This window comes from Diabrotica virgifera, chromosome 4 (assembly GCF_917563875.1).
Source record: "Diabrotica virgifera virgifera chromosome 4, PGI_DIABVI_V3a".
Lineage (NCBI taxonomy): Eukaryota > Metazoa > Arthropoda > Insecta > Coleoptera > Chrysomelidae > Diabrotica > Diabrotica virgifera.
Genome location: NC_065446.1, coordinates 132619129 through 132634871, shown reverse-complemented (window position 1 = coordinate 132634871; position 15743 = coordinate 132619129). Strand labels below are relative to the sequence as shown.

Sequence of the window (15743 nt, the reverse complement as noted above, 5' to 3'; positions counted from 1 at the left end):
TTATAGTACTTCTATTTATTTACCGTAATTAGCATAACACGCTTCCTTTTAATTCGTATTTTATATGTTTAGTGGTTTTCAACAAAATTTTTGCAGATTATCAAATACTTGCATATTCATAAAAAAAATGTAATTTTGTATACAAGTTGCATTATTCATAAGTGTCGGAAGTTTTAGTAAACCAAAATGTACGCTGTGAGGCTGTTTGAATATAAAATATGGGCTGACCACAACGGCACCCATTTGGAGAGGAAGGAGCTCCGTTCTAATCCCTGCTTCCTGCTAAGCAACTAAGGAATAACAACTAAAATATTTACATACAGGAATTTGTAACGTGTGAAAATATAAAGAGCCGGAAAGAGCGTGCTGAGTAAATTTGTGTTTCTGTCACAATTTCGGGCGATATGTAATAACGGGCGCGCACAAAGAGGGCTCTAACGTTCTCACGTAAATTTTTACAACTTTATGTAAAGTGCCTGAATAAAGTTTATTTATGGGAATTTTTATCAAAAAATTTAATTTGACTGAGCCTTAAGTAAGGCATAAAGTCAACTTTTAGGATTCATAGAAAATAAAATGGAACAATAAAAGAATCAGACAAGCCATAATAAAAATTTAAAATACAGTATATTCATATACATGAATCTATACATAAAACTGCAAATAAATGCAAATTTATAGAAAGTAATAGACAATCTTGGATGCCTGATGCATTTTAGTTTCACCATACAGTATTGAGCTCGCTATTAACCGGCAAAATAACGCAAGAAATGTAAAACATAATAGGCTGTTGAATAAAAAGAGATGAAACTAGTAGAGGTGTACAGTTATCGATAGAAACCTATAAATTTACATTACATTACTTAGTTTCCCATCTTTAGACGTCATTGACAGGGGAATTTTATAAAATTCTCCGGTCATAGTGACCGTTATCTTACCCCTTCGATAGGTGAACAGATGGGAAACTACGTAACGTCAGGGGAGCCCAAGCGGGGATTTTTGCAGTTACTCGAGCGCGTCAGTTTATAACATGGGGAGAAACCTTGTACCCTGTAAATGTACCTCTACCATATATTGGCTGTTGCTACAGCGGAGTTCGTTAAGGAGGGTCCGAAAAAAATCTATCCTTAGAAAAACTCAAAATCGTTAGATTAAGATAAGGCAAGTTAAGTACAAGCAAAACAGTGCATATTTCAAAAATCTGACGATTTGACTGGGGCGTAAGGAAATGGGCGAGTCACAACGTTTCACAAAAAAAAGCGAATATTTCGCGAAATGAATATCAGGTCGAAAAACTAAAAAATACGCGTTCAATATTTTTCAAAAATCTATCGAACGATACCAAACCCGAACCCCCATAGAGAGGGATGGGGTAAATTTAAAATTTTAAATACGAACCCCGCGAAATGAACATTAGATCGAAAAACTAAAAAATACACGTATTTAATGAATGGCACCAAACACGGCCCACCACGGAGGTGGGGTAGGGGGTTACTTTAAAATCTTAAACAGGTGTTCCCAATTTTAATTGCAGACTTTGATTCTTTACGTAAAAATAAGTAACTTTTATTCGAGGCAGTTTTTCGAATTATGGATAGATGGCGATATAATCGGAAAAACGAATGTTGGAAATTGAAGATTAAATTAAGAAATGGTCATGAAAGTCAACTACTTTATAGAAAACTTAACTTAAATTTTTTGGTTTTACGACCTACTCTTCACAACCCAATAAGGCCCCACAATGCTCGACTAACTGCAAAGTTAGCATACTTTCCTCCCCTACGATAATGTAATGTAATTCTATCGGTGCCGCCCAAAATCCCGACAGCCAAAATCCCGACGGCCAAAACACCGACGGCCAAAACACCGACACGCCAGAATCCCGACAGGCCAAAATTCCGACATGCAATAATCCTCGCATAAGTAAAGATTCCGACTGTTGTTTAATACTTTTAATACAAAATACTTTTGTTTAGTAACAAAAAATAAGAAACAGGTTGCCATAAACAAAAAACAAGAAATAATTGTAATTTTATGTTAAAAAGAAACTTATCAAACCTGTCGGGATTCTGGCCTGTCGGGATTTTGGCCTGTCGGGATTCTGGCGTGTCGGGATTTTGGCGGTCGGGATTGTGTCTGTTGGGATTTTGGCTGTCGGGATTTTGGGATAGACCGAATTTTATAAATGCTTATCGATAATTTTACGCCTGGGCTTTTTTCTTATCTTTTTTATTGCACAACTTATTATGTTTTCCATCTTTTGCGTTATTTTGCCGGTTCTTAGCGCACTCATCACTGTATAATCATTGAAATCAAATAGATTACAGTGCAGAGATTCTGAAGAAGCCGGTAGGGGATGGCCTCTATGAGCAGTATTATGGCCGGTGCATAATAGAGAAAGTATTCGAAAAAATGAAAAAACAAAAAATAATATAAAATTTGTTAGTTCATTGATTTGAATATTTCTCTCTGATACACTGACTATAAAACTGCGCATTGGCGCTATCCCCCACCGGCACCTTAGGGTCTGTGCAGTGTACAGTATACATGCCATGATAAAAGTAGAAATACAGGTGCTTATATTGGTTAACCTCTATCCGGGCAACACATTTTACTTACGTAACTGGGCAACTCGGGTCCGTCGGGCCCACCACTGTTCTTGAATGTACTATTCATATTTAACCATATGTTTCTAATATTTTTTTTGATTGTTTATTATGTTAAATTAATGAAGTTAAATTTAAATTGTCTAGATTAAAAGAAAAGGTTCTACTATAGTATGCGGTCTACCTCGAGGGTGCGATCTACCTGAAGGGTTTGCACAAAATAAAGAAATGCAAGAAAACTTTTGTAGAAAATATATTTATTCACAAGTAATAAACATTTGGAGTAATAAACAACGGAACAAGTTGTTCATCCACCGTTGTTTTTTACTGGTAAATGGTATTTTTGAAAATTTTGGTTAACTTAATTCCACACATCGCGTGTTGCTGCTACTTTGTCGTTCTTTCTTCGTTCAGACCCCGTGTTCTTATCGTCAAATCGAACAAATCTTAGCATATTGTTTTATCCCCATGGTATAGTAGGTCCATAAAACTTACTCCAAAGTATATCTACATTATGGATGTTGGCACTCATGTGCCCTGTAGTTAGTAGTATAGTCTGTTCGCTAAACTCAGACGCAACTGGCTACATATTTTAGTCGATAATTTTTTTGTTTTTTGCCAATTTTGCAAAAATTTGCGAAATTACTAACTATTTAGTGATTATTAACTATTTAGTAATTATTTTTTGCCAATTTTACTAAAATTGGCAAAATTACCGACTAGAATATCTAGAAAGTTGCGTCTGAGTTTAGCGAACAGACTATACCTAGTCGAATAAAAGCATATATAGCCCTCTAGAGTCGCAATATTTCCTGTTTGCTATTCCCTTTATTTGTACACTTTACTAATTCGTTTACAATTTTTTCTTTCTCAAACAAACAAAAGGAATCAACAGGATCATCTACACTTTGACTAGGGGCTAACATTACTTTGTGCACTTTGCTTTTTATTATATCGCAGGATCGCATACGTCCTGTCGGTTGTGGTTGATTCGTCCAGTTAATTCCATCCTTAGTTTCAATAATTACATACTCTGAAAACTGGGAACTTGTAGCTACAAATTCCTCTTCATTATCACTCAATACTACTTGCTGATCATCCTCTTCACTTGCTTTCGAAAGATAATCTTCAATTTCAGAGTCACTTTCAATGCCACCTACTTCAGTAGATTCTTCATCATCGGAATCCCATAAATTATAAAAAATATATTGCAGTTCTGCAGCTGATAATGGTCTTCGGGACATTTAATTCGCACTATCTACTTTCAATTTAATTCAATATAATTTTAGGAGCTTAGTTGTCGACACTAACATCGATGTCAAACGACTGATAGCAGATGCATTATTTATTTCAAAATATGTATAAGTACCTACCTAACAATATTATTGCATTCCAACAATGATTACCAGTTTTTAAAATTCAGTTAGAATAGATATAACACCTAATGTAAGAATCGCTTTGATGTTCACATCACAGAGACGTTTACGTTGTTTGTTGCAGTTAAAGTCTAACTTTATTATTGGATTTCTGGATTCATAATAGTCGTTTAGATAATCCACATAAACATTACCTGACTGCTAGATTAAATTGTGTGACAAAGATTTGGACTTTAGGTATAAATAAAAAAAGGTTCCGACGTGCCCGTGTTGCCCCTTTTCGTGACAAAATCCTTTCGGCGCAATAATTTCAATATTGATAATGAATATTTTAATAGCTCATGACTATGTTGAAGGAAACATACTTCTAAACAAATTCAGTGATAAAATAAAGCATAAAATTCAACAAAATTTTTTCTATCAGTTTAAGATAAAAGAATTGGCGTCTCGGGCCCGTTGGACCCACCTTGCCCGGATAAGGGTTAAGACGACAATCCAGCAGTAATTTGCTACACCGAATAAAACATAAAATAATAACAAGTCAAAAAGAAAAAAAAAAAAGAAAATTATTTTATGTCATACCGGTTTAATATTGTGTATTATTATTACTCAGTTGCGAACCACATAATGGTATACTATATGCCCGCGCGGGCATAATGTTATGCTCGTACTTTATGCCCGCGCATGCATAAAGAAATTATTGCAATAGGAAACAACACAAATCAAACATTTCATTTAATCCGTCTATTTATTTAGATAAACATTAAATTTATTATTTAGACTTAAGATTAAATTAATTATTTACCATAAAGAACTGAGAAAAAAACTTGACTAAGGTCTCCAAAGTATGCCATTTATGCATTCAGTATTATTTTCTGCCATCCATTGTTGAAATTTAGCCATTTAGCGTATTCCTTGTTGTACGTTTCTTTGGATTTTTTTGGTAACATATTCTCAGTCGCTTTTTTGGATTTTGTGACTATTCAAAATGTCTTGGGAAAGAATTTGAAACTGAAGATAATCTGGATGAGCACAATGGTTTACCAACACTTATTGATCCAAATACAACAATTTCTTATAAACAATTTTGTGAAATAGTTGGCAATGACAAAATTAAACAGCTATGTCGAAATAATTGTAAAACTCAATCTGATGATTTCCAAATATTGAAACAAATATTTTCAGCATTTACAGAAAAATCATCGGTAGAAATATCTACAAAAGACGAACAAGAAAAAATTTTAGAAGAAGAAGTAGAATTTTAGACACAAGTGAAGTAATTTTCGATATAAATGATATACCTGTAATAATAGATGATACTGAAATAGTAAACATTCCTGAAATGGAGAACGAAACCTTGATAGTACCCGAGAATGAAATTTTCAACATGCAAGGAATAGAAGAATATACAAATGAAGCTGAATCAAGTATGACGAAAACGGTTAAAGAAGATCAAAAAACCAAAAAACCCGAGAAATCCCTTAACATTTCTGAAAATATATCTGTAAATGCTACAAATAAATCTATTGCGACTTACTTAATATGGCCAGATACTCCAGCACGAAAAGGTAAAAAGCAAACTCAAAAGCTTCCATTTGTTCTAACTTTATCAGATAGAAGAAAAATAGAAAAAGAAAAAATGGAAAAAAAATTAGAAGAGGAGCGTAAAAAGGAACAGAAGAAACTTGAAAGAAAGGAAAAATAAGGTATTAAAGAAAATTAAAAGAAAATAAAAAGCTCGAATAATAAAAAACCCAAAAAGTTAGCTAAAACTTTTAACAAGTCTGAAGAGAAAAGTAGACAACCCACAGAAATGACCTCAACAAAATTAAAAAAGGGTGTAAAAGTTCACTTTCCTATTGAAAAATATCCAGAAAAGACAAAAACAGCATTGAAAGTGTTTTCTCCTCTAAACCAGGAAAGTAGAAGTAACAAGACTGCGGTTTTTGAGCCACCACTACCTGAATTTGTCAAAGTTCCTACACCAGAATTTCATTCTCACACAAAATCATCAAGCTCTGTAAATAACCAAGATAATCTTGACATTTTCAAGCATTCACCTACACCAGAAGCGAATTTGAGATTATCTCCGAAAATATTTCTCGCCCACACTAAATCTCCAAGCCATGAGAAAAAAATTGTACCCAAACGGAAATTATTTGATGATAATACAAATCAGTCCTCAACAAAAATTACAATTCTGTCTGATAAAGCACTAAAAACAAACTGGGAACTTGTAGCTACAAATTCCTCTTCATTATCACTCAATACTACTTGCTGATCATCCTCTTCACTTGCTTTCGAAAGATAATCTTCAATTTCAGAGTCACTTTCAATGCCACCTACTTCAGTAGATTCTTCATCATCGGAATCCCATAAATTATAAAAAATATATTGCAGTTCTGCAGCTGATAATGGTCTTCGGGACATTTAATTCGCACTATCTACTTTCAATTTAATTCAATATAATTTTAGGAGCTTAGTTGTATAAAAAGTTGTATAAAATATTCCTTCACACTTCGAACATCGAAACTTGGTATCAAACGTTCTTCCGCGTTTTAAAAATACAAACTTGGTATCAAACATTCCATCACATTTTAAAAATCAAAAAGTCTCTAAAGGTGTGTGTTATCTATGTGTACTAAATATTACAGAGTGTAAGGAAGGCATTAGATGCCAAATGTGTCTTAGAACATATCATGTAACTTGCATAACAAGATTCTATGGCGACACAGATCAAGTTGTCATGTTTGCGAATCTTGTCAGATAAAAAATAAATAAGAATAAAAAATAAAATTTAATTTGACATACAGTAAAACCTGTGTTAACGGCCACCTGTAAAAACCGGCCACCTGAACTAGCCGGCCAGTTTTAAAGTTCCCCAAACCAAAATTTGTGTACTACAAAACCTGGTATTAGCGGCCACCTTGTTATATCGGCCAATAGTTCTGTCATTTTTAGTGACCGTTATTGACAGGTTTTACTGTATCTTTTTTTTGTGTTCACACTTATCACAAAATCCTTGCTTACCCAAACACCTACCTATCTACTTATTTTAACTTAAGAATTATTTGGTGACATATCGCTTTAAAAAATGATGGCCAATCACTAACATATATGGTGTCAATAACTAGATCAGCGTGGCCAATAACTGGTTCATTTGCACGTTTACAAAAGAACACATATAAAATATTTTCAGACCTGAAAGATTAACATAATAAAATTTTACAATATGTAGAAATAATAATAAAATTCCATGATGTTAAAAATAGTTATAATAGGCCACAGTGACAAAACATTTCATAGATATATCGACGTGCTCTCCTTAAGAGGCCAATAACTGGTGCTTTTACCCTATTACGTAGGATACTGGGCCCAATAAATGAAAATAACAACTGGCGAATTAGGTATAATAGAGAAATATACGAGCAATATAGCGAACCAACTCTAGCACAATACACTAAACTGCAGAGATTACGGTGGGCAGAGCACGTGGTCCGCATGCATGAGAATAGAATCCCCAGAAAATTGCTAAATGCAAGAATGCAGGGAAACAGACCTGTTGGAAGACATAAAAAGAGATGGGAAGACGAAGTCGATGTGGATGCCAGGAACTTCCTCGGAACGCGTTCATGGAAAAGAATAGCGGTGCTGTTGGATGGATGGCTGGATGGATGGATGGATAGCAAAATCGCCCGATTGCTCTAAGCCGAGCCGATCGCTCTATGCCGATTCAGTGCGCGGTCTGCTTAAAAGGCATATGTTTTCAAATGAATGTTTATGTTGTCGGGGCCCCGATTGAGGGTGAGATATTTGTTATTCCTTCGAAAATAATATTTATTATATCGAAAATAATATAATATATCGAAAATAATATATAATATATAAAATGTATATCGAAAATAATATACAGAAATATTTACCTAAGCGATACCGTTCTATTCCTTGATGTGCCTGTCGGGACCAATGTTGGCGGTGATTCTTTCTACAGGTGTTTGGTTGACGTAGGATGGACCTCCTGTTATCTTTTTCTTGCTATTGATTTCGACAACATAATTCAGCATAATCATTTGAGACAAGATTTCACATCATCTTTAAATTGTTCGACCTTCACTTATAGGTCTGGATCCCGCGTATGGAAAAAAGTTGATTAATAGCAAGCTGAAAATTTGTTAATCGCTTAAGGGTGTCTAGTCGGACAAACTTTGATATATGGGAACACTGGAACAAGGAAAGTTTTAATTGTGGAACAGGTTGAAAATTTGGAACGGTCAGACCACGAAAACGGAACATGTATTTTGTCCGACAGAACAGACTTAAACTCTCCGAACAAAGATTAAACTTTCATGCAAAAATCAGACTGCTATTTATCAACAAATGGGTGTTTTAATGAGTGGAACATGTAAAATATGTCAAATGACAGGAATTACGACTGGTGATAAATAGCAGTCTGATTTTTACATGAAAGTTTAACCTCTGTTCGGAGAGTTTAAGTCTGTTCTGTCGGACAAAATAAATGTGCCGTTTTCGTGGTCTGACTGTTCCAAATTTTTAAACTGTTCCACAATTAAAACTGCCCCTGTTCAATGGTGGGGATACACGAAACGATGCCAGCGTCCGCAGCGGCGAAATATAACAATTTTGGCGATTCTTTGTAATATCAATGTCATTGTTTGTATAACAAATTTTATCAAAAATGGTAAATAAATGTTACGTAAGTATGTAGTTATTTATTTTTAAATCAATAAATTATTAGATTTAAACTATACCCTGTTTTTAAGCCAGGAGGAGTAAACTCAAAAGACAGATTCACACCCAATAATGTCACTACAAAAATCACCAAATTCATCTTCTTTGTTGGTTGATCATATCGGCCTTCGACGGTTACCCATAAATATTATATTATACTAATATGTCGCTAAAGAGTTCTGAAAACAACTGTCTTTTAATAAAAGCTGACTGAAAATCTAAATCTTAATGGAATAACGCAGGAAACACAAAAAATCGCAGATGTAACTTAATAAACCTATAAAAGGGCAATAGTGTCAAAATTTCATAAATGTCAATACTGTCAAAATTTCATGAGGGTGGAGTAAACTGCCTAAGGCTGGACCAATTACAAGTAAGCAGTACAGTGCGGTAAAGAATTAAGCCCCCTAGTTAAAAATAGGGTATAGGAGGAAAACACTCAAAATTCAGATTCACACGAAATAATGTCACTATAAAGGTTATTCCGGTAGGTGTGACTTGACGGAATTAATTAAAAAATAATAAAAATAAGTTAACGACGAACAGTAAAATGTTTATTTATTTTGGTAACAAAAAGGTGTTTTGCTTAGGTCTCGGAAGAGGGTCGATTGTTAGCGAGAGTCGGGTGTCCGCGTGGTTCGCATGCTGTGAAGAGACTGTTAAGAAAGTCATAGATGCTAATCTGTTTATGTTTCTACCGTCCGACCAGATGGGCAATAAATTATTTAGATCTGGCGTATAAAACAGAAACACTTCTGCAGTTTTAAAACGATTGCATGTCCAAAGGGAGTTGTTGACATAATGGTCTGATATGATAATTAATTTATGGGGAATTCAGTTTGTTACACTGAACACACCAAAAACATATGGTTAGGGATGCATTTCCTTTCGTAAAACCATGTCTTTCTTAGCATCTGGTTTGTATATTAACTGTGACTTTTATATGGCCCATATTATTTCGTTTTGAGAAAAATTATTAAAATTAAAATTAACAAAAATAGTAATTAAAGCGTATCGCTATATACCCCCATCCGAGAGACTAAGACGATAGATAATACATAATATATACATATGATGAAAATTGAAAATAACAGGAAATAAAACAACGCAATGTTTATACGAGGAGAAAGAAAAATCACTAAATTCACTGTTAGCCTACACTTTCTTGGTAACTTCCAGTAAATCTTGCCTTTCTCTTAGGTCTGATATTTGTTTTGTCGGATACTGTCATTTTTTCTGGTTCGTGATGGGTACTTTTGTAAAGCTCATACGCTGGCTTCAATATGTCTATGGAAATTGTTGTTTCTTTTCCATTTACACGGACGACAAAAGTCTTGTCACCTCGTTTGACTACAGTAAAAGGACCGTGATATGGGTTTTCTAAACTGCTTTTGATTGTATCACGGCAGATGAAAACGTGAGAGGTGGTTTTCATGTCTTTGAAAATGAAGGTGCTTTTGGATCCATGATGCGACGGTTGCGTAGGACGGATGTTTTCGAAATTGTTTCGAAGCGATTTTAGGTATATGCGAGCACTGTCGTCGGTGTTTCTTTGCGACGAAAACAATAGTTAACCTTCACGTTCTAGTTCTAAATCTTCTCTTCACGTTGCTCGTATGCCCAGTAACACTGAAGGTAGGCTTTCGGTCCATCGCCAATATTCCGGTAGGTGTGAGTTGATGGAGTTAATTAAAAAGTAATATAAATAAGTTAACGACGAACATTAAAATAATTATTTATTTTAGTAACAAAAAGGTGTTTTGCTTAGGTCTCGGAAGAGGGTCGATTGTTAGCGAGTGTTGGGTGTCCGCGTGGTTCGCATGCTGTGAAGAGACTGTTAAGAAAGCCATATACGCTAATCTGTTTATGTTTCTACCATCTGACCAGATGGGCAATAAATTATTTAGATCTGGCGTATAAAAACAGAAACACTTCTGCAGTTTTAAAACGATTGCATGTCCAAAGTGAGTTGTTGACATAATGGTCTGATATGATAATTAGTTTATGGGGAATTCAGTTTTTTACACTGAACACACCAAAAACATACGGTTAGGGATGCATTTCGTTTCGTAAAACCATGTATTTCTTAGCATCTGGTTTTTACATTAACTATGACTTTTATATGGCCCATATTATTTCGTTTTGAGAAAAATTATTAAAATTAAAATTATCAAAAATAGTAATTAAAGCGTATTGCTATATAACCCCCTCCGAGAGACTAAGACGATAGATAATACATACATATACATATGATGAAAATTGAAAATAACAGGAAATAAAACAACGCAATGTTTATACGAGGATAAAGAAAAATCACTGAATTCACTGTTAACCTACACTTTCTTGGTAACTTCCAGTAAATCTTGCCTTTCTCTTAGGTCTGCTGTTTGTTTTGTTAGATGCTGTCATTTTTTCTGGTTCGTGATGGGTACTTTCGTGAAGCTCATACGCTGGCTTCAATCTGTCTATGGAAATTGTTGTTTCTTTTCCATTTAAACGGACGACAAAAGTCTTGTCACCTCGTTTGACTACAGAAAAAGGACCGTGATATGGGTTTTCTAAGCTGCTTTTGATTGTATCACGGAGGATGAAAACGTGAGAGGAGGTTTTCATGTCTTTGAAAATGAAGGTGCTTTTGGATCCATGATGCGACGGTGGCGTAGTACGGAGGTTTTCGAAATGGTTTCGGAGCGTTTTTAGGTATATGCGAGCACTGTCGTCGGTGTTTCTTTGTGACGAAAACAATAGTTCACCTGGCAAACACAATGGTTCTCCGTACACGAGTTCGGCGGCTGAAGTACCTAAATCTTCTCTCCACGCTGCTCGTATGCCCAGTAACACTGAAGGTCGGCATTCGGTCCATCGCCAATATTCCGGTAGGTGTGAGTTGACGGAATTAATTAAAAAATAATAAAAATAAGTTAACGACGAACAGTAAAATATTTATTTATTTTGGTAACAAAAAGGTGTTTTCCTTAGGTCTCGGAAGAGGGTCGATTGTTAGCGAGAGTCGGGTGTCCGCGTGGTTCGCATGCTGTGAAGAGACTGTTAAGAAAGCCACATACGCTAATCTGTTTGTGTTTCTACCCTCTGACCAGATGGGCAATAAATTATTTAGATCTGGCGTATAAAAACAGAAACACTTCTTGCAGTTTTAAAACGATTGCATGTCCAAAGTGAGTTATTGACATAATGGTCTGATATGATAATTAATTTATGGGGAATTCAGTTTGTTACATTGAACACACCAAAAATATATGGTTAGGGATGCATTTCGTCTCGTAAAACCATGTCTTTCTTAGCATCTGGTTTTTACATTAACTGTGACTTTTATATGGCCCGTATTATTTCGTTTTGAGAAAAATTATTAAAATTAAAATTAGCCAAAATAGTAATTAAACCGTATCGCTATAAGATCACCAGATTAATCTTTTTTTTGGTTGACCATGTCTACGGTAATCCAGTAATCAGTATCGGACAACGTATAAGAGTAAAAACAATTTGCTAAAGTGTTCTAAAAACAACAGTTTTCTTATATAAATGCAGATTCAAAATCTAAAAATTAAAGAAATAACTCAGAAATCACAATAAATCGCCGATATAATTAATTAGCCCAAGAAATATAAAAGTAAATAGTGTCAAAATTTCACAGATGTTAATATTGTCAAAATTTCATAATTTAGTAAAGTACTCCGCCTAGTTTAAAAACGAGAATAGATTTTTCCGTTTGGGGTTGAAAAGATAAATCGTGATGAATTTTTAAAAACTCTGTTGTTAATACTACATCCATTTTATACGTAAATTAAAGTCACCAAATACATATAGTTTCTATAATTTACCTATGGTATCAGGATAAACCGTTTTTCCCAAGTATAGCGCCATCTATCCACAGTTCGAAAAAATGTCTTGAATAAAAGTTGCTTACTTTTACGTAACGAATCCAAATCTGCAAGAAAAACTGGGGGTTTCCATTTGAGATTTTAAAGTTACCCCACACCCCACCTCCAGGGGGTGTAGTGGGGGTTGGTGTTTGGTGTCGTTGGATAGATTTTTGAAAATTATTAAATAAATATTTTTCAGTTTTTCGATCCGATGTTTATTTCGCGAAATATTTGACCGTTCCGCTACTTTTGGGGCACCCTATATAAAAAACAGTTGTTTTTAGAACTCTTTAGCGAAGTATTAGTATAATATAATATTTATGGATTCCCGTCGAAGGCCGATATTATGATCAAAGAAAACAGAATATTATTCTGTTTTCTTTGATCATAATATCGGCCTTCGACGGGAATCCATAAATATTATATTATACTAATACTTCGCTAAAGAGTTCTAAAAACAACTGTTTTTTATATAGGGTGCCCCAAAAGTAGCGGAACGGTCAAATATTTCGCGAAATAAACATCGGATCGAAAAACTGAAAAATATTTATTTAATAATTTTCAAAAATCTATCCAACGACACCAAACACCAACCCCCACTACACCCCCTGGAGGTGGGGTGTGGGGTAACTTTAAAATCTCAAATGGAAACCCCCAGTTTTTCTTGCAGATTTGGATTCGTTACGTAAAAGTAAGCAACTTTTATTCAAGACATTTTTTCGAACTGTGGATAGATGGCGCTATACTTGGGAAAAACGGTTTATCCTGATACCATAGGTAAATTATAGAAACTGTCTAATATCTCGAGAAATACACTTCCAAATGAGAAGCCAAAAAAAAGTTTTTTAATATTTTTCGAAAACCTATCGATAAACACCAAACAGAACCCGCCAACACACCCCCTGGAGGTGGGGTGGGGGTAACTTTAAAATCTTAAGTAACAACCCCCACTTTTTATTGCAGATTCGGATTGGTCATGAAAAATAAAGCAACATTCGAAACATTTTTTAAAACTGCTGATAGATGGCGCTAATAAATTGTATTTTTCCAATTAAAGCGCCATCTATCAACAATTCTAAAAAATGTTTCAAATAAATGTTGCTTAGTTTTTGATGACAAATCCAAATCTGCAGTAAAAAGTGGGGGTTGTTACTTAAGATTTTAAAGTTACCCCCACCCCACCTCCAGGGGGTGTGTTGGCGGGTTCTGTTTGGTGTTTATCGATAGGTTTTCGAAAAATATTAAAAAACTTTTTTTTGGCTTCTCATTTGGAAGTGTATTTCTCGAGATATTAGACAGTTTCTATAATTTACCTATGGTATCAGGATAAATCGTTTTTCCCAATTATAGCGCCATCTATCCACAGTTTGAAAAAAGTCTTGAACAAAAGTTGCTTATTTTTACGCAACTAATCCAAATCTGCAAGAGAAACTGGGTGTTTCCATTTGAGATTTTAAAATTACCCCCCACTCCACCTACAGGGGGTGTAGTGGGGGGTTGGTGTTTGGTGTCATTGGATAGATTTGTGAAAATCATTGAATACGTATTTTTCAGTTTTTCGATCCGATGTTTAGTTCGCGAAATATTCGACCGTTCCGCTACTTTTGGGACACCTTGTATAAAAGCCGACTAAAACTCTAAAAATTAAAGTTATAACGCAAAAAACACAAAAAAAAACACACCGACATAGCTTACTTAACCTATGAAATGCCAATAGTGTCAAAATTTATAAATGTCACTAATGTCAAAATGTTATAACAGTGGAGTAAACTTGCCTGAGGTTGGAATAATTAAAAACAAGCATTACGGCGCGGTAAATTTGAATTTCTCCTCCTGGTTTAAAAACAAACCATAGCAATTTGCAACTTACAATATGTATTTATCATACGCTTAACTTCAAATTGTTGTCGCCAAAAATGTCAGGTGGCGACGCTAGGTGTCGCGTCAGTCATGCACGGAGCGAATACTACTAACTGTCGTAACGATACATTGATCATTTTCAATTGATATGAAAATTATGTTATCGATAAGTTTTAAACGGAGTATAATCTACTTGATTTTGAGTTTACTTTTATTTCATCCAAAAATATAATCATAAATAATGTGAAGTTAGACTTAAGTATAATTGAAATTATTGTGTTAGAGATGTAAAAAACAACTTAATCAAACCTAATAGACAAACCACTTCATAATCTATTTTCATTAGGCCACATTGCAGTATCTGCAGCATATTCTAAGATTAACGCTTAGTTGGCTGTTCCTTTTGTTATCCTGCCCGCATCGCACCACTAGAATTACAGGTCTTAAAGGATCCATTTTGTCATTGTGTGCCGTCCTTTCCAATTCGCGAGTCTTAAAGAAATTTGCCACGTTGCTTCGGATACAATAGTTTTATGAAGCTTGGGTAATTTTCAGTGTACTTTTTTAGATAAAATCTTTCTTATATAAATTATTAGGGTAATTTTCAGTGGAATTTTTTTAGACATAATTTTTCTTGCATAAATTAATATTAACCATGACTCGGAAAACTCCATTTATATAAGATAATTTATACAAATATGACCAATTATTTTACCTGCATCTTTATTTATATTGTAGACAGTTTTTACGTTTTTTCTTTCGTGATAATATAATATAAGAAAATCAGTTTCTGTTATGTTTTAAATTATTTTATTTTGTAACCTTTTAATTAGTAAGATTTTTTATCACGTGTGTAATTCTGTTCAATCAGATTATTATAACTCCCCGTGTGGAGGCGGGCCACTCAAGTAGAATACCTCCACAGTTTGTCCTGCTCCGGTAAACAATGACAGTTTACCTATCTAGCAACAATATTATTACAGCGATATTGTCAATGAATAAGGCTATAATATGGTAAAAAATTACTTATACCGGACAGCAGGTTTAGGAAATTCGAGACATCAAAAATGACCAAATTTTCACGGGATCGATTTTTTTGCACCCGAGTGTAGTTTCTCATGACTTTTGATGTAAAACCTTAAGGGAAGCAAGAACTCAAGAGTTTAGAATTTCAAATTAATTTCCTTTTGGCAGTTTGACGATTCACTATCCGGTATATTGCAATTTAATATTCTGTATCTGAAGTATCGCTTATCTTATCTTTGATTTCT

General features: G+C 34.4%; 1 protein-coding gene and 1 long non-coding RNA gene across 2 annotated transcripts in view; both read left to right on the top strand.

The window, feature by feature from the left end:
• Positions 1–15743, top strand: part of LOC114331654 (diuretic hormone receptor-like) — an 892082-nt gene that overhangs the window by 478179 nt on the left and 398160 nt on the right. The window lies entirely within an intron of this gene.
• LOC126883932 (uncharacterized) lies at positions 10435–11779 on the top strand. Its single transcript, XR_007697765.1, has 2 exons — positions 10435–10499; positions 11711–11779. It is a non-coding gene; the product is annotated as an uncharacterized LOC126883932 (long non-coding RNA).